Source organism: Grus americana, chromosome 21, assembly GCF_028858705.1.
Source record: "Grus americana isolate bGruAme1 chromosome 21, bGruAme1.mat, whole genome shotgun sequence".
NCBI classification, from domain to species: domain Eukaryota; kingdom Metazoa; phylum Chordata; class Aves; order Gruiformes; family Gruidae; genus Grus; species Grus americana.
The window spans coordinates 9,425,779-9,448,285 of record NC_072872.1 but is presented as its reverse complement, the minus strand read 5'-3'; the positions used below and the strand labels follow the sequence as shown (position 1 = coordinate 9,448,285).

The 22,507-nt window shown below is 44.2% G+C and overlaps 1 protein-coding gene across 3 annotated transcripts in view; it reads right to left on the bottom strand.

Moving 5' to 3' along the window:
• SLC45A1 (solute carrier family 45 member 1) overlaps positions 1–22,507 on the bottom strand; it is a 71,464-nt gene that overhangs the window by 48,253 nt on the left and 704 nt on the right. The window contains exon 1 of one of the 3 annotated variants that reach the window (XM_054849937.1): positions 22,399–22,458. The exons of 1 other annotated variant lie outside the window; for it this stretch is intronic. The gene's annotated coding sequence lies outside the window, so the exon portion shown is untranslated. Of the gene's footprint in view, positions 1–22,398; positions 22,459–22,507 lie in introns of those variants that run through there. One more of the 3 variants, XM_054849939.1, reaches the window with a different exon arrangement.

The following is a 22,507-nucleotide window of genomic DNA, read 5'->3' as shown; positions in this document are numbered from 1 at the left end:
CAGAATAGGGAGTATTCCTCATGATTTAACATATTATGGCGTAAGGAAGACATCCATCTGTCCTGAGTCTCGAACCCTTTGAGATCTGCCACCTTGCATCAGCAAACTCAACCGCTGGTAGTGTCATCATGGGCAAGCTTTACAATAAATAAATAAATAAAATCCTTTTAACAAGGTTTTAACTACGTCTAGAGTCTGCTGTCACCTATGTGGGGATGCAGGACAAACTCACACAACCTGGGGCCTATACTCTACATAAAGAGTTCTGCCCAAGGTAAAAAAAAAAGCACTCTGCATTATATACTACTTCTTTTAAAGTCTTACTGAAAATCTATAAACATTCAGTTTCATCATACTGAGACCTTGCATGGTAGCTAACTAGAATATGCAAGAAAGTATAAATTCTTATAAATTAGAAGATTAGGAGGAATGCAACATAGCATCATTCTCCTTTCTCAGGCATACCTTCCCATATGAGAATCCTATCTCTTAGCAAATATATATCCAGGTAATTGTTTTCCTGATGATGCAAGTGTCCCTTACTACTACAGGCAACGTTCTGTTCCCGATGCTAGTGACTGACAGACAAGTAGCTAGGGGAAAATAAGACATTAGAACTGCCTTTAACTGTTTGTCTTTTTGGGGCGATGCTATGCCTGTTTTGCACTCAGAAAATGTGCGTGCGTGTGTGTTACACCTAAAGACTGATTCTCCCAGGTTGGCCTCTTCCCTTTCCATGCAGCCTACAGCACGCTGCTTTATAGATAACAGATACTGCTTTCTGTACACAAAGCCATGTAAAATGAGATTTCAGGTAATAATGGATTTATTTTTTTTATCTGCAAAACGAATCGTGCGCACACACACCCCCCAACTGTTTTCTGTTTAAGACTCATAGACTGCCTGCAGGTACTGCTGTGCTCTCTCTGCCTCCGGGAAAGGAGATAAATCTTATCAAGTAATTAGAACAGGGAGCAAACTGTACTGTCAGCTGAGCCAATGCAGGTATAACCCCGTTACGGTTCCCTCGCTTACCACTGCTTACTTGCTAAATAAACTGACCCAATGAGTCAGTCATTGCAATAAAATGATGTAATGCATAAAAATTCTGAACTAGTAACCTCCAATATTCTTTGAACGCTCGGGAATAACCCCTGTATTAGTCAGGGAGCAGCAAGTACAAGCTGCCACTGCCTTGGTGAGTCATGAACAGAAGAGACTTGGCATCTCTTACAGCTTTGTGTAACCCTCCTCCTCCTCATGTTCTTCTACTACAAGCCAATGTTTGCCAAAGTGGACACATAGTATGAGCACATCTGTGATGCTGGATACATCCCTACACTACATCCTATCAATGACTCATCTAAGCGTGTCCCAATCAACTAGGGCTCAGTGGTCTGTGCTCCTCTGTGTTTATATACATCTATCCATTAAAACAGATGCATTTCTGCAGTAAATCTTTATCCAGCTAACTTCACCGGAAGACAATTCCCCTGTCCAAGTTAAGCAGTCTAGTCTTATGCTTCCTGTAGGCGTTTTGCATCAACAGAATTAATTTCCAATCCCTCGGTATTTCTACCAAATTACAAACAACGCTTTTCCAATTACGCAGCCTTCACTGGCTTTGTCAGTCTTTCTGTCAAAAGGCAAACCTCAAAACCTACCGTCTTGGGAGATGTTTCTGAAAGCTTCTCCTTCAAGCAGTAGGCGCTGTAGATTAACGCCTGGCCTTCTCAAAACGTCTGGATATTTGACAAGGCCACACATCCACCAAACTGTCTCCTATAGGTCTGTCCTTGTAGGAATTGCCATCTGAACCTTTTGAAAGCTTCTAATTCACTTAAAGTAAGCACAAAACGTGGTCTAGAGACATCTGCCAGTGTCCAGGAAGGCAGGGCCTCTAGAAATACAGGATATATGCTACAGTTACACAATATTAATAGTTTTAAGAAACATTAAGGCAGGATCGCCCATTGTATTTTATTGCAGACTAAAATGGATTCAGCCAACATTTAAATTGAATGTATCACTGATAAGGTCTGAAGGGGCGGGGGGAGCAGTTTGTTTGGTTTGGGCTTTGTTTGTTTTTAAATGAAGTCAGAACTGGATAGGAGTTGAGCATGAGAGAGTTAACATCTCCAAAACAGACAAAGAATGCCAGCTAGAGTAGATGTTCACTTCCTGTCAATGCAGCACTCTCCAAGTTGCATTTTTGTCTCAGTCACTGCAGATAGTACATCTCAATAGACACGCATAAGAATTTACAGCTATTAAAATGACAATTAATTCAATAAAACTTCCTCTCTCTACACAAAACACAAAAGCAAAGGTTTACTCTACCATCCTTCCTGGTTTTCTGATGCTGTAATTTCTCTGCATGGATCGCTAAGACAACAAAAAGACTTGAAACTGCAGTGATCCCACAACACTCCCAGCAGGCAAGTTTATGCAAGGTAACTTTGTGCAAGAAGCTCTATGAAAAAAGCAGAACAGAGGAGAACATGAAGTGCATCATCAAGGCAAGCAGAACCCTTGGCTATGTGATCTGCAATTCAAACAGCCAATTCATTGCAAAATGAACTCCCTTTTTTCCTCCCAAATCCATGGTAGCTGCTGGCATTCTGTAAGAATTTCCCACTACACTTTGTGATACTGTAATGTAGCTGGATGCACTGCAGAGGGAATGTTCATCTCTGTGTCTAGGAACTGCAGCTGCTCTCTTGCACCAACATACACCAATGATACTAATCACACTTTACTTACGATAATTGGATTCATATACCTTGCTTTTTAATCATTCACCGAAGATGCATAGGACGATGAAAGCAGAAATGGGAAATGCATTATTCTACGCAGGAGTCTCATACAGGACTAAAATGTCATTTCCTAAAGGATATTTAGAGAACCTTTAGTGAGAAAGCAGAAGCTGAAGCTGCTTCTACCACTGCTTCGAAACCACATTTTAAAAGAACTGTTAATTCTATCCCTAGCTTCTTTCTTTCCAATTATTCTTCTCGTTCAGCCCCAGCTCTAAACTGAATGTAGGAATTCAAGGTATGTCGCAGAGGGCCAGCGACTTCCTCCTTGCACTCTGAAATGGAGAATCATCCTTTTGCTGCTCCAGGTCATGGTTAGTCTGACAAAACCAGAAAACCCTTCTCTGGTCCCAAGAATGCTCCACTTTTCTTCTCCATACAAATATTAACTTCTCATTACTAAAAATTTAACTCAAAATTGCAAACAGCTTTCATAAAAGATGCCTGGCAGAAAACACCTTAGTATTTGCCGAATTCTAACATAAACATGTATTTACACATTTTAAGGCTAAATACTGAATACAGGCAAGGCCAGGATGCAAGGGAGGCTGCGCCGTTTTACCTGCCAGCTCCACTAAACCCAGAGAGTTACCTTCTCAGCAACACAGGCCCAGATCTCTTAAATCTGAGGCAGGAAGAGAAGGAATTAGCATGTTCAAGTAAGAACAAGAATCTGCTGTTATCCATGCAGCTGGGAATTTGTGTGTATTTGGACAGCAGACCTGGGTTAATGCTTCTCTAGCCTCTACAGTTTATACAGTTAAATCAGACTGGTAAATAAGCTTAAATGACAAAAAAACCCACAAATATCAATGGGTAAAAATCTCAGGCAGTTTCTTACATTGCTGAATAAAGTACCCTCACTAACTGCATGTGCTCTTTGCAGACAGGCAGTGACATCTGGCTGATACATAAGCGGTTCCCAATATCCTCTGAGTCACACAAGTGAAGCTGCAGCTTCTGCACAGCACTGATATCTGGTGTTTGTGCCAAGGCTGTGGGAGCAGGCTAACAGGGGAGAGGGCAAACAGCTGAGCAATGAATTCCCCTCTGATCACTACACACAAGTGATAGGACAAGAGGAAACTGCCTCACATTGCTCCAGGGGAGGTTTAGGTTGGATATTAGGAAAAATTTCTTCACTGAAAGGGTGGTCAGACATTGGAACAGGCTCCCCAGAGAGGTGATGGAGTCACCATCCCTGGAGATGTTCAAAAAGCATGCAGACATGGCACTTCGGGACATGGTCTAGTAGACATGGTGGTGTTGGGTTGGTGGTTGGACTTGATGATCCTAGAGGTCTTTTCCAACCTTAAAGATTCTATGATTCTATATGCATCACCTCCCACCTCAGACAGAGACAGGAGAACTCTAGGCTCTCCATCACTGGAGACTGATCATCTCCAATTTTTGCTTTGTATTTGTGTAAATCTATTTCTCTTCCTCACCAGCAGCTTTTTGGACTTTCATTTTATTATCCTTAAGGATGCAGATAGTTAGCCTGACAGTGTTTCAGCTTCATAAAAATCAGCTCAGGACCTTTGCGTCGCTTGTCCTTGATGGGCACGAGCACATTTCAGAAAGGGACAGAGGCGGCAGATATTAAAAGTATATCTCACCTTGCCAACTTTCAACAAAACAACAGAAGATGACGCGTTAACCTCACACTAACTATTCCTTACAGAACTGCTCCATTCCCTAACTCTCTTTGGTCAGTAAGAAGCAGAAATGGTTTGTCCCCAGAACCACTGGTGGCTCAGTAAGCATTCCAGCTTTCCCTCTCGGCATTCCAAGCAGAGGAATCGGCCACAAAGGGTTCTTTCCTTTTCCTCCGATTAACACACGCACACAAGTTTACACATGGCAAGCGCCGCACATATTTTGGTATTGCTTAAGAAACATCTGGGTTAGGCAAGCAGAGGCTGGAGTGATGGAAATCGCCTTACTGGTTCTATGAAAGACTAACTACAAAAGAGGCCACAAGGTGAGGAAAACATTTCTGAAGTTAACACATTCATCACAGCAAGGGGAAGCTGCAAAACAAACCTGAGCTGCCTGCTGTGACAACTCCAGAAGTTGTGTGCTGAGCTCAATGCAAATAACTGCTCTTAACTTCCTAACAGCACCACAATGACTAATGGCAGTCATTGCATAAGCACAGAAAGAGGTAGTCTCTCCATTGCTGGTAGCAATAAAGGAGTAGCTATTCTGGACCAAAAAAAGGATCCATCTAATTCTGTGTCTTGCCTGAGGGAGTTGCCAATACCAACTTCCTTAAAGCAGGATGTTACAAAAAAAAAAAAAAAAAAAAAAAAAAAAAAGCGCCTTACAGATAAAAGCTTTCCTCACAGAGAAAGAGCTAACCTGGTTATCGAGTTTCCTTTGTGCAATGCCCCATCACTTACAGCCAAAAAGGTCAACAACACCCACCGCGCTCTAAGTGATCCTCCTGGCTCCAAAGCCTCTCTCTGATGTGGAAAAATCACTGCCAACAGACTTATGCCAGCACCTCTTAAAGGTCCAGCTCCCACTTTATAACCTTGGCAAATGTCTGAGCTAGTAAGTCTTACGACTGGCGAAAATTAATCCTTCAGCAAGGACAATCAGCAGGTGACCACAGGAGGGGACCGCTGGTGAGACAGGATCGATCGTAGGTGGAAATGCCAGTACTTATTAAATTCTCTAATGTGGGTTTTAGGTAACAGCCTCTCTCAGCTGCAGGTAAGATACAAATGGGGTTGAATATGGCTCAGCAAGCTGCCCTCCTGTCCATGAGTGCTTACCTCTTCTGAAAGGAATTTCTGTAGGAACCCTGCTGACTAGTTATAATGGTGCTTTAAATACCCAGTACTGCAAGAGCCTAGGCAAATAAAAGTAAGAATTGCTAGTCACAGGCAGTCTTTCTGGGGCGGGAGTCATCCTTTGCAAAGGAGTGCGGGCAGATTGCTCAGTGTTGCTACCAACACAAAGCACTTGTGGACTGTCCTCTCTGATACAACTGGCAGCTCTCAGGAGTCAGCGAGGGTCCTTGGAAGGCTGGCAGTGCCCCGGGACCTGTCTAAGCCAGCCTTGAGGAACATGTGTGGCACAATCCTTCTTACTCGGTCATCTGCAGATGAAGCACAATTGCATTTTCCCTGTTTCCACAGAAAAGCAGGACTGAAGGTGACACTTAGGCTCAGCTTTTCTCTCATTTCTGTTTTCCAGTCTAGCTCCTTCAGAGACAGCAGCCAGATCTAACATACTTAAGAGGAGGGCTAGCCTCTTCTGAATCCTAACCAACCTGAAATACTGGCTTTGTTGGCCAGAGGCCCAGGTGAGGCTGCAACTGTGACAACTAGATGCAGTACCTTTGCTTAACCTTTTCCCTCCCACATTGCCAGAATGCATTTCAGATATTTTGTCATCGTAGCAACAAAGATGATTTCACATACAGCTTTTTATTTCTCTTTCCAATTGAGCATGCCTAATGCACTGCTCTGCAACAACTGCAATCGGTATAGTCCTCTCCAAACTCTGCGTCAGACGTGAGGCTGCATCTTGCCAGCGTTCAGTCTCCCCAGCGTCCCCAGGGCCGGAGGCTGCTGTGCCAAGCGCCTCCAGCCCATCTCGGGGAAGGGCTCAGCAGCACCCTCACCTTTGGCCAACTGCTCACTCTGTTCCACCCGTCCTGACTCAACCTCAAGGAACAGCCAAATGAGCAATGTCCTTTTCTCTCTTTTGGTCCAAATGAGAGTCTGTAGGCTTACACCCACAGAATCCAGGTTCTTTGCCCAGACTCACTTTCAGACAGAGAATCCTGTAACTTCATAGTAACTTGAGATGTTTATAAACATTTCTCTAGCCATGCCACAGCTAGCTGACCGAGAAAAAAAAAAGGTTAAACTAAGTGTTCAAACAAATTCCTGGGACATATTATCACAGCAGCTGGGTCTGGCAGTTGTGAAACTCATTGTCTTTAAACACAGCAGCCGTTCGGGAGTTTCTGTCCTTACCTCATTATTGGGGAAGACAACTTCTTCTGAAATTGTAAGAGGGCTTTACTCACCATAAAATACCCCCAAGCCCTTACACTAATACATGTAATTCCTCAGTCTAGCATTTTTTAGAAGGGAACTTTTGAAAAGTTAATCGCTGTGTTGGTTTTAAGTATTGTGAAAACAAACAATGCGCGTATATTCTGGGCAGGGTCATCTGGAAAAATTAAATTCAAGCAAGCTGGACAAAGGCCTCCTATAGTTTTCTGTGTTCCTGTAGTTAGTACAAATTGGATCATATGACAATTTAGGGTGGGAGAAACCTCTGGAGGTCTCTAGTCCAACCTCCTTCTCCAGGCAGGATCATCAGCCATTAGGTCAGACCAGGTTGCTCAGGGCTTGATTCAGTCTGGTCTTGAAACCCTCCAGGGACAGAGACCGCACAACCCCTATGAGCAACCTGTTCCAATGCTGGACTGCTTCACTGTGAGGAAGTTCCCCCTTACACCCAGCTGCAGATGACAAAATGGGTTGCCTTTTCAACCACAGAAATTTTTCTTCTGACAGTTTCTTCCTTTAGTTTCCTAACTTTCATAGCAGCGTACTCATCTTAAAGCCCCGCTTGCCTCCTCATTCCTTTTGCTCACCCTTGACTTCTCACCTTCGCCACACCATCCCCTACACTTAAAACAGCTTGCTGCTTTTTGCTTAGAAACCCTCCAGGGATTTCTTGCTCTCATTCTCTCCTCAGTTTGCTCCTTAAATCTTCTCAACTCTAAGAATGCCTGCAGGTCCCTGCAAAGAAAGATCCCATGTCACTTTCTCTGCTTGAATTCCTCGGTGCAAGATGAAAGATGCCCAGGACTTTTCCACTCTGCAAGTAACTGCATCCACAAGCAGCACTGGAGTCTCTCCTTCACAGCATTCCTCAGGGTGTCACCAAAAAATCTCTCATAAGCAGACACCATGAACAGCAAGTACATTGTTTTCAGCTCCTGCCCTGGAGACTATTGGACAGAGCAGTGCAGATGAAGCCACAGCTTCTACCGTAAGGCAATACTATCATGACTCCTGTGGCATGTGCTAATTTCTACAGAACTTGGGGCAGATGCGAGATGTAGCCTGGCTGTGCAAGCCACCCCTGAAGGAATTCCAAGTAAATTCATAGTAACGTGTGGAAAATGCTGACAGACTGCTTTCCCACCCAACGGGAAAAGGATTTCCACTTTACAACAACAACAAAAAAGACTACAGGCTGGGATATCCCAGCTACCTCAAATCTGACTTCAGCAGTCAAGTCTCACTTTGGGTGACTCAGGGTTACTCAGCTATCAGGACGAATTATCAAGCCAACCCTTTCACTTTGACACCAAGAAATAATGACTCTCGTGACATTTCTTCCTGTTCACTTGCTTGCCAAATAACATTGTTGATATCTTCTTTACAAAATAAACACCAGCTACTAGAACCTGATGTACAAGCAAGCTGCTCCAGCTTCTCTCAAGTACAGATAGCAATGGTGCAGTTTAAGTAATTTCCCAGAAACTGTAAATTTCAGTGATTAAATACACTTAACATAACTTTTACAGCATAGAATATTCTTAGGCATCTCCATTTTAAAAGAGACAAAGCAGCCCCTGAAAACTCCATATAGCAAAAATACCCTGGAGAACCACGGGCATCCTGCAGCTTTGAGGCGAGATACAAAGCCCTGCCACCTAGTCTGGCCAAGCAACCTGGCGCTGAGGTGAATTACAGAGCAATCAGCCTTACAGAGACAGATGGAGACTTTGGCTATTCATGCAACCTTGAAGAGGAAAAGAGAAAGCTTAAAATAAACTCTCTTATCTAGGCTGAGTCTAATTTATCGTACCATCCATGGCACTTTCAAAGCATGGAGCGAAGGGCAGTGGTGTGTCAGGTATCATACTGCAATTCCTCAGCAAGCAAACAGGTAGGGAAGGCACTATCCCTGGGACATTTGCTAATATCCTTTTCCTCGAGCGCCCTATGGTGAGGCTATCTACTCAAGAACCATTTTATCCCCTCCCAGCAATGTGCTCTAATGCTCCACTGTAAATTTTGTTTTACACCGAACATGATGTAAACATATGTAACACCTTACTCAACTCTATCCCTGTGTACCGCCTCCGACAGAACCCACCAGCAAACACGGAAGTGAAACACGTTGTCATGGTTTTATCCCAGTCAGCAGCTAGCTGACTAGCTCCCTTTTATGCTGAGCATGATGTCACATGGTATGGAATACTCCCTTTGGCTAGTTTGGGTCACCTGTCCTGGCTGTGTCCCATCCCAGCTTCTGGTGAAAATTAACTCTGTCCTAGCCGAACCCAGGACACATGTCAGAAATGGGGCAGAGGAACAGATTCACAGATTGGTAGGAGCTGGAAAGGACCACTAGAGATCATCTAGTCCAATTCCCCTGCTAGAGGAGGATCACCTAGAGCATGTTGCACCGGATTGCGTCCAGGTGGGTTTTGAATATCTCCAGAGAAGGAGACTCCACAACCTCTCTGGGCAATCTGTTCCAGAACCTTCACCTTCTGGTCACCATCTGTTAGGGATTCAGCAGTCAGCTCCAGTGACGTGTCACAGATAGGCTGATGGTTGGCTACCTGCTCCAGGCCCTCCTCCTCCTTTCTCAGATGTAGAGACACAGGGCATGCTGGACCTGGATGGCCCTTGAGAGCCACCACAAGCTCACCCTGCCCTGAAGGGGCAACTTTGCTGGTGACTGTACTGGAACACAGGCTGCTTAAAGTCACCCATTCCTTACACCATGTGTTTGTTTTAAAATAACCCATAACCAACTCATGCTATTGACTGATTTAAGAATCTCCAAGCCTCAAAACATAAAGCATACCCTCCCCAACAAAGCCCAGAAGAACGCCCGGAAGGCAAACTAAAAAGCCTGAAAACGGCTGCTGTGCTGACTGCTGAAATCGGCTATCTGTCTTCCTGCCTCTCACTCAAGCAGCGGTGGTGCCCCCACCCCAGCAGATGGAACCGTATCCTAACCTACTATACTTCAAACTAATTAGCTTGCTGCTTCCATTAACTTTTATTCCTCAGCAATCTCTTTTTACACTGAAAATGCTTGAAGGATTTGAATGAAAAAATAAATTAATCTTCTTTCCCTCCAATCACTAACCCAGTAATCACAAACAAGCAATGGCTGTTGCCATTTCTCAGAAAAATTTCAGTAAAAGCAAGACTGCGAGTACAACAAAACTATCCAAGTACATCAATTCAATAGGAACTGTAGTACCATTGCAAAGTCACTACCCGTACATTGCAGAGGAAGTAACTCCCATGGCCTCTACTTGCTTTAGGAAGCAGAGGAGCTTCAGTGCAGATAAGACAAGCTAATGCACCTACGGAAAATCAGCGTAAGTCAGGCCTATGCAACACTCAACCCAGAACCGGCAGTTACAACTCAGAAAAGAGACCGCCAAGCCACGCACAACAGCCTTCCACAATCGGCAGCTCAAATTGCGGCAGTTGCCAAAAACAGACAACAAAAAGTAGAAGGATACAGCCAATCAGACAGAGCGTCTGTCTGGCACGTGGCTCTGGCCTCTGCATCGAGGGTGATGCAGAGAGAAAGGTAACTACAACGATGACAGGAAGACACGCTCACGAGGAGAGACTGACAGGGCTAGGATTTCCATCGGAGGTGGGGGGAGAAGGGCACAGGAGACCGGACAGATTACAATCCAGGTTAACAAAACCCATAAAGGCAGTAAACAAGCTGAACACGCAGCGCTCACCTCAGTTATTTGCCAGACCCTGTAATTTTAGAAGCGGGGGCTCCTGTAGAAACTAGTAGCAAATTGGGTTAGAGCAGATAAAAGAAAACACTTCTTTACCCTGTGAGCAGGGAGCTCCCAGAGACTGCTACCACCAGCGGCTGTGGAGGCATCCATGCTCAGCAGGTTCAAATGGACCAGATAAGTGCATGGAAAACTGATCTGTAACCAAAAAATACAGGACCAGGCAGGGATGTAACCCAGCTACAACAGCTGTGGCTTCTGGGGGAGCACAGAAGGACTGGACCCACAGATCTGGCTAGGCTTGCAAGCTTTCCCCAAAGTAGCCTTTCCTATTGCTCCCCTAGGAGTCCGACAACTGGCCTAGATGGACTGTTGGTCTGACCCATTAGGGCACTTCTCGTGTTATTTTTATTTCCCCGCACAAATTTCTCTGCTTTAGTTGGATCCACAACCAAACAGAAGATTCAAATTCAGAACTTCAGTTTGTGCACTGTCTCGATACTCACACACACACACAAGACCCTGAGCGGATGTTACTTTCATTACACATACTTCTGTATTATCTTTCTTCTCCATTGAAATATGGGCTGTCTTTTGGGAGCCAGCCAGCTGACTTCAGGAGAAAATGCTGCTGAACTGCTGTCAGCTGCTGCACTGGAATACAGTATCATCTGACAGACAAGGAAAACAATTCTTAATGTGTTTACCACAAACGTGCCAGAGGTTATCACCAGTGTTTGTTGTGTGTGGAAGACAAGCAAATAAGCAGACGAATGCTCTGGTATACAGTCAGCAGCTCGGGAAAGGGCAAAACAACATATTTGCAGAGTACTGTGCAGCCACCTCTCTGCATGTGTGCATTTCTATACATAAAGCTTATATTCAAAGTAATGACAAGAAGATTTAAGAGAAATCAGTAACCCATCACCAGAAAACCTGTCCTCTGCGTAAGCCCAAAGTTCTCCATCAATATACAGACAACATCTTTCCCTACTACAGTGAGGGGATACTAAAGTAACTTGGAGATAGAGCCTGTATTACTAGAAGTCATTTCACAGCAGAAACTTCACGAAGGCTTTACTTAGAAACTCCTGCTTCCAGCAAGACTAGAAATCTTGGGAGATCACACCAAAATTAGAAAGTGCCTGTGTGCCAAGTCTGAGATTGAGCCACATACCTTTCCTTCCCTAAAAGACTATTTTGATAGCAGGCTTGGTTCAGCTTATTTACAAGTTTGCAGGTCATTTTTTAACTTGTCAAAACATATGCCAGGCATGTGTGCAGCAGGCAGATAACTTATCATTTAAGTAATTTCTGAAAACAACATGCTGAAACAAACATTTAATACAGATGATTATCACTTATACTTTGATTTTGGCTTCATACTACTGTCTTTGCATCGCTCTATTTAATTATACTCCACATTTCCTTCATGATTCATCGTTGCATAACAAACTAGATAGCCACTTTATGGGTGTGTTGCAGGTTTGCACAATTAACTGAGTCTATTGGACTGGAAATGACGATTTGTATTAACTGAAAAGATCATGTGGCTGCACAGTTTGTGGGTGTTGGTTTATTAGAATGGAAAGTGCCAATTAGAGAAGGAGAAAACAAAGACAAACTCATTATGTTTTGAAGAGAGGAACCTATGACTTCCTGGAAATGTTAAAGTTTATCTGGGATAGGATTCCCAGTTGCTAAATTACAAAGAAAATTATTCTTCCTGCATTCACGAGCACATAAGAGCGGCGAAGGAGGAGGGAGAACAAAACACGCAGCGAGTGATCTAGGAACAGGACCAGAGAGGAGTATCCATGCCAAGGCCACCTCCACCGTCACTGCCGCCTCCCGGCCCCTGCCCAGCAAAGTCTGCAGCTGCTGCAGGCTGGGCACATCGGTCACGCAAGCTGCAGCGGGCTGGACAGACTCATCAGCTGCTCTGCCCTGAGTGCATAAAGACACTCAGCAGATCAGGGAAGAAGTAAAGACATTTCCACAAAGAAATGCTAGCTCCCAAACCTGCAGTGACCCTGCAGAGGAAGGATGAGAGTGCGGTCTCTGGAATCGTGGATGCTGAGTTTTGGCCGTGCCGCAGGCCATGCAGGCGCAGTCTCACCACCCAGACCTTGCCTCGCTGCTCTCCCCCAGAGCTACTTCCAGCCACACAACAGGAATACTTTTTTCCTCCCCGTATTTTTCAAGCTCAACAGCAAATTCAGTTTGCTCATACTTTACTCTTCACATCTACTTTCAACAGCTCCATCTCATTACCACAAATCTACACTAAAAATGTAAAACTCCAAACTGACTAAAGGTTATATATTTGACGACGGTACTCACACCATTTTGATTAACAAGTAAAAGGTGATGGTTATGACAGAACGAACACCATATAACTTAAGTAGTTAAAAACAAAGATGTACTAAAAACTCAAGCTATGTAGTTGCTAAAAAAACCTCTACCATCATTTGGATTCACCCCTCAAATCAAGTATGAAATACTTCCCATTAATTTTCTGCAATGTACTTAAAAACAAGAAATTGCATCATCAATTATCCCTTGTAAATGTCTTAAATTTGAAAACAGAAGGGAATTTAATTCAGAGTTTGAAAAAGTGCTTGACATATTTCAATGTGGTATGTTAAAGGAGGACAAAATTTTTTTTAGTTGTCTTTTTTTTGGGGGGGGGGAGGAGCAGGGAAACACACAGAATGAGGTTATTGCCTTAATTTGTATTTTCGTAATTCTATCCCTTAATTTGTATTTTCATAATTCTATCCATGTTTATGTGTGCTGTGAAAATACTGAACAGCAGACCAAGACCCTCAAAAGTTCATCTTTCTCACTCCTAAAAGCAGATTATTATTCCTACAGCATTAATAAATTCTGGTTCACCTTGTAATCCTTCCCCCTTGCACTTCACAGTAGAGCCAATACACATAAAATATCAAGTGCACATCACGTAGAAATGCTCTCATAAGAATGTAAGTAATCAAGTAGCTGATTTTAATGCAATTATGTGCAAAGGTATCTGTCTATCAGGATTTCTATTAACTACTGGTCAATACATCCCCAGCTTTGCTTTTCCCGCCAACTTGCATTGGTGACGGCTGGAAATTCCAACTGCCACAAGGTTCAGAAGTACGAATCAAGCACAGGAGTTCGCACTACAATATTTCTCAGTGCCTTGAAACAAGAACTGTGTGGGCGTTGGGTGCAAACACAAGAGGAATCTCATTTTCTGCCCAAATAGATCAGGCTGGTGAATGAAGTTAGTAAATCAGTAAATCAAACACTAAGAAAAAAAGGGGAGACAAGCTGGGAGATAAAAAGAGATTGCAAAATGTTGTACAGAAAATTTGTTGAGAATTACTGTGATCACACCAGCTTTTGCACCCCTTCTTATCTGCTTGCTGTCAACACTGTTATGCGCAAGTGCAGTTAAGACCTGTCCTGTAGACACATATGCACATATATGTACACATTCATATGATGTATACATTTAAGAGTGAAAAGCTATTCTCGTGCCTCAATTTTTGAGATGCCCAATTTGAAATGTTCTGAGGCAACCCTATCTTAAAGGCATGACCTTAGTGTTTTCTCTAAACCTCACAAAGGTTATTTAGATCACACACACACACATATATATATGACCTTAACTAGAGACAGGGGACTAGAGACACCAACATTTAAAAATACTTCTAAATAAATATTTTAAATATCAGCTATTTAATTCCATGTGTAGATACAAGTAAGAGCTGAAATTCAGAGATGTGCATTAATCTTTTCCAGCAAACTCCTTACGTCCTGTAGTGCTCGGCTTCTCAGAAAATTAGTGTTTTATTAGTAGGCACAAAGATGTGTTCAGGTAAGTAAGTATTAGGCTCTAGAATTAAAGATGTCATTCATAAATAGACATTACAAAACATGTCAGATTTTGACATGACAAAAAACCAGAAGCAAGTTCAGCAGCACAGTCGCACTTTGTTGGGGATGTCTGTAGCAAGGGATCAGTAGTGCAAATGCAAGCATGCATCTCAAAATATAAATTCTCAGCAGACTGTTGTGTCCCCTTCCACATGCCCTATATAGGCAGAATTTCAAATATGAATAAAATTAACTCTATACTCTCTGGGAATCAAGTTCCCAAACTATTAATTTCTAAAATGATACACTTAGAACTGTTTCCAAATACCATTTCTATATATAGAGCTTTTCAACTGAAATTACTAGTTCAGAATGAGAACCAGCTGAGCTTTACCCACACTGTCCTTCCTGCTCAATCTGCTCTTACCTCCCTGGCTCACTGAAGACACATGCTATTCCACCTTCAGATCTTGTAGAATCTGTGAAATTTCCTTCTCTTGCTTTCAGAGGTCTCACAAATACACACCTGATACACAAGGCTTCCCAGGGTTATGTTTTTAATGGCATGCTATACTTCTAGGCTCTCAGTTTTGCTTACTATTTATTTTGTAGAAATCATAAGCCACATCTATTGATGATATTCTATAAATAAACAATTTTATCAAAAGAACAGATTATGGCATTGCCTTTATTAGGTAAAAAGGATAGAACAAGCCACAAGAAAAGGTGCAAAGAAAGCAAAGAGCTGGCTGCTACCATTCTTTCCAATCTCAGTGAAGCCTACTGCCCAATTACGACTGTAAAAGACTGACGACTTCTAGACTTGCCAATGCAAAATACCCAACAGCTACAGGTGCTGACAATATTTAGTTATTTTTCAAGAGTTCCTGTTCAGTCTTGACAAAACACAGGTCTGACCACAGCAATCCATGCATCCCACACCGAGCAATGCAACATGGTGTGCCTGGAGATCGACTCAGTGGATGTTGGTCCTCAGCAGCATCTGCAGCAGTGCCCAGATCACCCGAGACTGGCTCCTTCCACAGACAGTCTACCTGATCCAAATTATGTCCCTTACCTTGGTGTCTTTGATAGAGTAACTAATAAACTTTACCTTGTGCAAAGACCAGTTCAGAGGCCCCTGAATAAGATACACTCCTGGCAGGGGGCAAACCAGTTGAGACCTCTTGGAGCAAAGAGACAGAAATCCCTCCCCTGGCGGGGATAAGAAACACTGCACACACACACAGAGTGTTTTGCAGTTTTCAGATTCAAGCTCACTTCGGCAGTTTATCAAAGCCAACATACAAAGTAGGGTGCAACAGATTGAGCTGAGCACTATGCCACTAGTCACATAGCTTCTAGTTGTTTTGAAGAACAGTCACCGCAAACTGTTACTTGCAAATCCTGTGTGAATGCATCCCATTGTTCTTGGGCTGTTTAGTTTTGCCACAAAGATGACATCTACCTATGTAGTGAGATGACCGTGGCAGAAAAAGCACACTGAAAAAGAAACAGCATAATAGACAAAGGTAACAGAACACAACATGTTCTTGGGAAGGAGGAAAAGGAACTTCAGAGGTTCTGCAGACCCTAACACTGCACATGGGTAGATTCCTGGAACTTCCCCCCAACTGTCTTTATGTATAACGCTACACTTGTGTGAAACACTGTGCCTAAAGGGCATAAAAACCACAGCTGAGCCAGTCAGCTGACAGCAAGCCCTCTGGCTCTGTAAGGAAGGAGATGGGATGCAACAGGGCAGTTAGACTGGGATTTGAGTCAGCTCCTTTGTTTCTGCTGATCCGCCCAACAGCCTGCAGTGGAACATCTCTCAACGCTGCCCTAAAAGCATCCAATCTAAGAGGGACTAAATGAGCTCCAGGTATTTCACCAGACTAGTGCTCAGCTTCCTGATGACCAGTTTATATGCCCGAGAGCAAGAATGAACTCAGCCTGGGAGGACTGTATAACGATGTCCCTACAGCAGCAGGATGGATATAACATTTCTGCCAGGCACTCGCATATTACAGAGCGGAGGGTAAAAAACAGATGCGGCTGTGGCCATTTCTGGGAAACACAAGTGTGAACAACCAGCTATTTTTAATTTATCAAGTTCCATTCCAGTCTAAGCTGCTACAGAATCTATGTCAATCTTTGTGTCCTTTTTTGATCTCTTCCCTCACTCAGCTTATGCTTATGTACTGAAAAAGTCTGAGCACATGATTACCCCATCCAGGCAACATGCCTTTGAAATGGCTTTTTAATCTAGACTCTCCACTCCCTGACAGACTGACTTTTGCAGTATGTCTGTATTTGCTGTCTAGACACTTGAATATGCTAACCTCTAATTTAGCCCTCCTTTACTGACCCATGAGTTTCCTCCCTTCTGTGGGTCTTCTGGCTAAACTGGAAATGCAACACACTCATTCTGCCCTATACCTGCCTGGTGTAACTGCGTTCACGCGAATCTGACCAACGAAGTAAGCACATGTTCCTCATTCACAGCAACGATGAATCCTTACACTGAAAAAGATGCGGAGCTCTCTCCTAATCCTGTTCCCTTCTTTGCCCTCTCCAAACTCAAGGAACAGCGTGATGCTTTCCTAGAAGGATTCAGGACACTTCTTCAGAGACAAGGACCTGAGCTGAATCTTATAAGCAGAATTAAATCATTGTGTACCCAGTTACATAAGCAGAAAATGATGGAAGAATCTGATTGAAATCTAAAAGGGAGATGTATCCTAACAGCAGCCATACTGCCTCAAATCCCAAGGTCCACCTAACCCAATATTGCCCTAGAATGGGGAAAAAAGGAAACAAGAGATGTTTAGGGCAGTCCTCTCCCAATTCCCAGCAGTCTGATACCAGGCACTTTCTCTACAGCCTTAATGGATTTTTCTTTCATCAGGCTCTCTGTGCCTAGTTTTTGAAGCCATGTAAAACTTCTGGCATTCGCAGCATTCAGAGATGTAATCAAGGTACACAGATGAGAGCTCACAAATGCGATGCTGTACTTCCACTTTAGATAGTATGTTTGCATCACAAACCACTTCCATGTGCCTGAAGCATAAAAGATTTGCTATCTGTGTCAGTTTCTACAGATGACTTAAGAGGCAATTTAGCATTATCCAATTGCTTTAAAGTTTTGTATAGGGTGAATTTGCACAAAGCCTAAGTAATGACCCCTGTACGAGGCTGAATTTCAGCATCAGGTCTGCACAGTAGTATATTGTTACCCTTGCAATGCAAGAGTCTGCACTGCTAATCTATGGATACGCCTTACACTCAAACTCATTGTCTCTGCCCCTTCCTTGCACACCTACACATTTTGTCCCACAGTAGACCATACAACATCCCCCATACAGTAAGACTAGAAGTATAAAGTTTAACTGCTTGTAATTGGGGCAATATGATTTCTCCACTCATGTACCAGCACGTGAGTTTACCACTGCTGCACCGGTCTCTGACTTGCTATCAGTTCAGTGAGACTACAGCAATTCCCATGTGTCCTGTATGTTTTGGTTTTTTCCCTCAAATTAACAGATGCTCAAGTTCATTTCCCTCACTTCAGGATGACAGATTTTCAAAACTTAGGTAACTAAGAATTTTATTATCTGTGTACTTCGTTTACATTGTCATAACGCATGCATCACTGAAGTGAGAGAGTACCACCCAGACTCCTTAACCTCAATATTCATATGTAGATCCACTCTGTCAGACTACCACAAAACAGAAGATAAGAACCTGAATAAGACCTATGAAATGAACCTATGGAACAATCACACGCAGTTTAACTTCTACAGTGCACATCTTGATTCTGCTGGACGTAAAGGCTGTGATTTTTAAGAAAGAGCTAAGAGGGACAACTCATTCATTTTGGAAGTTGGTATCCAATCCAAGGCCAACATGCTGAATTTTAATCTATCAAATAATGATAGAATTCAGGACTTCTCATAATGGAAAGATTTATTCATAGACCACCTTCTGCATTGCTTTTGGCTAGGTTTGCTTTTCCCAAGCAATCTCTTACTAAAGAGTTCATAAAGGCTGTATCTGAAATACCTAAAGTGACAGATGGTCTGGGCTCTGCCGAAGCACCTCTGGAGGTGCTGTAGAAGTCTATCTACACCACCCTCATTCACATAACTAGGCATGCAAAAACTAGCACCACACACAGCATCCAACTTACACTTCGTTTACCTCTCTTCAGAAAAGCTTTTCCTCTCTGATGACTTACCACAATTACCTTTTCTAGTCATTAACAAGGCCGAAGAGTGCCTAAGCTACTCATTCCCTTTCAGGTAACCTGACTGGACATACGCTTACCAGAAACCACGGAAAAAACCCCCAAGCTTCCTGCTCAAGAGCAGCTGCCTCAAATAAGTAGGATTAAGCAATAATACAGCAGCAGCTACTGTAAAACAAAGTTATTGTTTATAGAAGTTGGCTCACCAAAAAAAATCATTACAATCTACAGAATGACCATACAAGAGCTGTATCTGACATTCCATATTAAAAATACATCTATTACTTCCCATGTTAGTCTTTCAGCATGAAATTTTACTTTCATCATTTTCTACCTTGCTAGAGATTTTGCCTTTTGCTTCTCCAGCTGCTGCTTACATTTATGCCTTTCTCCTCTCAAAACAAACAGAAATAGCAATCACAAATTTTAAGTGTTGAAAACAGGAAATATCAAGGGAACAGAGATCATTAAAAAGGCATATGCTGCAAAGCAAGCTAGAAATAGGACAACTCTGATCAAAGCACATCCAATATCACAGGGATTCCCTCTGCAAAGGGAATGCTTGAATGAAAGGGAATATCATGAATGAAATTCCACGATATTCTTTTTTCACAGAGTTCAGACTTTTTTTTTTATTAAATACAGATAAGTCTGCTATCCATCTCCCAAAAAAAGGGTACCAGAGAGGTTTGAAGCATCTTGTAATACCTCATGAGCTGTTTTTTTAGCAGACTTGTTATTAACTAGTATTAACCAACCAGGATGTCCAAGATTACTTAGGAGTTAGTCTTTAGGGCAATTAGCAAATTGCAAAGAGTGGTTTACACATGCCTACAGAACTGTGAGGTGGTTTAAGAGTCGTGAAGTAACTTCATATTGCAAAGAAGGGAGAGAAATGTGAATGTACCTGCTGGTACAGAATTCAGTTTCCTCTATGCCGAAGTCAGCACAGAAACTATTACGAGTAACACCATTACTAAATATTTTTATTCAGTAGAACACTCAGAAATTTAAGGCAGTGGGGTTTTAGTGAACAAAGGCTATAAGTAAAGTCATTAAACAGTAAGAGACAAAAAGTCCATACCATTACATGCACGTGAACTAACAACTAAATTATCTAACAGAGTAAAACCAGGCCTGCTCATGGAAGTACAGAGGCCACAGGGTAACATCTGCAGGGGAAGCCAGAACTACCTTTTCCCAGACCAAAGATTCTCAGGCACAAACAAGTTAAAAAGCAAAATATCTATGGCATCTACTATTCCTCGTGTTCCACCATGGAGGCACTGCAAGAGTTTGTCCTACTGAAGTCACGTCAACACTGTGCAACTCATTTTAAAAATAAGCCTATCCTTTGTATCTGTTAATAACATCATTTAGGGCTGTTTGCACCATCAGCAAGTACATACATCAACATACTAGAATTTAAAAAAAAAAAAAGACTACTTTCTCCTCAACACATATATGAAACCAGGACAATTTAAACTTAAAATAACCCATGTTGCATGCGCAGTTCATCCACAGAAACAATTAGTCACAGTCTTCAAGTCCAGAGCAACAGAACAGCAAAGCATTTGGAAGAAGCCTTTGAGCATGTACAGTTCAGTGCAAGCCATCATCATTAGTTGCTACCCCCTCTAAGCACGTGTCCTGAACACAACGTAGCGCAGTCTCACCGTTAACACAACGTGCCCTAATTCATCAGAACCACAAATCGTCACTTGTCTGCTCTCCTCCTTTCTTTTGATGACTTCCACCCCCCCCTTATATTCTTTTTACTTTCTCTCATCTGCATAACATTCCAGCCAACTTTAGAGGACCTGTTCATAGTTTCTCACATCCAAGAAAAAAAAACACCACCAAAAATCTGTCCTAGTTTATATTAATTTCCTTTCTTCTCACATCACCTTCATTTGTACAGCAATGCAGCAGTTTTTATGATACAAATATGCAGTAGGAGAGCCTACTGTGCCTAAGAGCAAGGGCAGATGGGGGACTTTAACCAGAGGTCAATAGAAACCCCAAAAGAGAAAGCAGGAGAAGTCAACTGTAGACATGCACCACATCGTGCAATGAAATCAAGCATTCTTTGTTCTTAGCAATACTAATAACTGTTCCAGCTCAAAGAATATAGCTGACACATTTTGTTAATCCTATTGCTAGCAACTCTCAGTGCTGGGAGTTTGAGAGTCCCACATCGATGTTTTTTTGTCCAACAAAGAAATGATTGCATTATACAGCAAAGCTGACCAAAAAACAGGTTCATGTTGTTAAGGCTGCAATAAACAGTATTGCCTGCAAATGCTCAGAAAAGAGTCTTTACACAGCAGCTTTCACTGAGAATCTTACTGCTCTAATTACTGCATTTTACCATCACAAATGCTTAGACACAAAATACACTGTCAAATCTGTGATAACCCACATACAACTACTCAAGATACCAACAAATCATTACACACAAAGATGGATTTATTTCAACACAAAGTTCAGGAAAATGGACATTCACAGTAGCAATTGCTACAACGATGAAAGCGTTGGTGGGGTTTTTTTCCTTCTGGCGATACTGAAGGGCAAGTGTTCCCTGTGACTGCAAAATACTCGGACACCAAACGCGTGGGCAAGGCCTACCTCCACCTCAGCGCTCAGGCGAGGCCGCTGCTACCACAGAAAAAGCTGCAGCACGCATCAACAGGGGGGAGACCGCGAAGCCAAAGCCCGGAGGGGCAGCGGGATCCCCCCGCCCCCGGCAGCTGTTCGGGGCGGGAGAGCGAGCGCCCCTTGGTGGCGGCGGGACGGCTCCGCCGGCCTCGCGCGGGTAGCGGGAGAAGCGCCCTCGGGGAACGGCTCCCGAGCCGAGGGAAGGGGCTTCCCGCCGCCTGTCCCCAGCCTAGCGAGACGCGCAGGTCTCCCCGAAGAGCCGGAGAACAGCGGCCGGGCCCTGAGCGCCGGGGTGACCGGCCCTGACAGTGTCGGGAACGGGATTCGGGCAGACCGGAAGGCAGCGGAACGAGTAACCGCCGCCATCCCCCGGGAAACGGGGACCTGGTGACACGCGGAAGGCCACTTGAAGCGGGGGGCGAGCGGGTAGCTCCGTTAAAGAATTAGCGCACTGGCCAGGAAAAGCCAAGCAGACGGCCGAGGCAGGAAAGGACGCCGGCGAACTGGGCGTCTGCTCCGTGAAGCCAGCCGCCGCGGGGAAAGCTCGGCGCCGGCAGGGTTTCACCAGCGCTGCCTCACAGCCTCTGCTCCCCGCGCCGGTAGGACCGATTGCGAGCTCCCGCGGTGCCGCGCCGCCTCTGCATTGGCCGCAGTCCCCAGCGGTTCCTCACTTGCGCCGCCGGGCCAAACCACGGGCGGCAGCTCCCCGGCCGGCCCCGCGCTCAGGTCATCCCCGCCTGGAGCCCGCTCGGCGAACGCGCCTCTCGCTCAGCCCAGAGGCGGCCGGCCCCGCAGGCCCGGGCGGAGAGGGGGGAAGGGGGAGCCGAGGCGGGGGCGGCGCCGTGCCAGCAGCGCTGCCCGGAGGGCGCACCAGAGGCTATTCCCGCGGACGGGCCCAGAGGAGCGGACAGCGTTGCTGCTGTTGCCGCTGCCCAGGCCTCCTATAGTCCCCACTTTCCACCCGTGCCCGGCGAGGCCCAGGCCCGCACCCTCCCGGCAGCGCCCACCCGCCCGCCTGGAAACCGCCACAGCACCTTTACTGGCCCACGCGCGGCCATCGCCCCTTTAAGGCTTTTTCCGACGAGAGCGCAACGTGCAGAGGGGAGCGGCCTGGGGGGCGTGGTTCCCTGGCGGCTCCGCCCC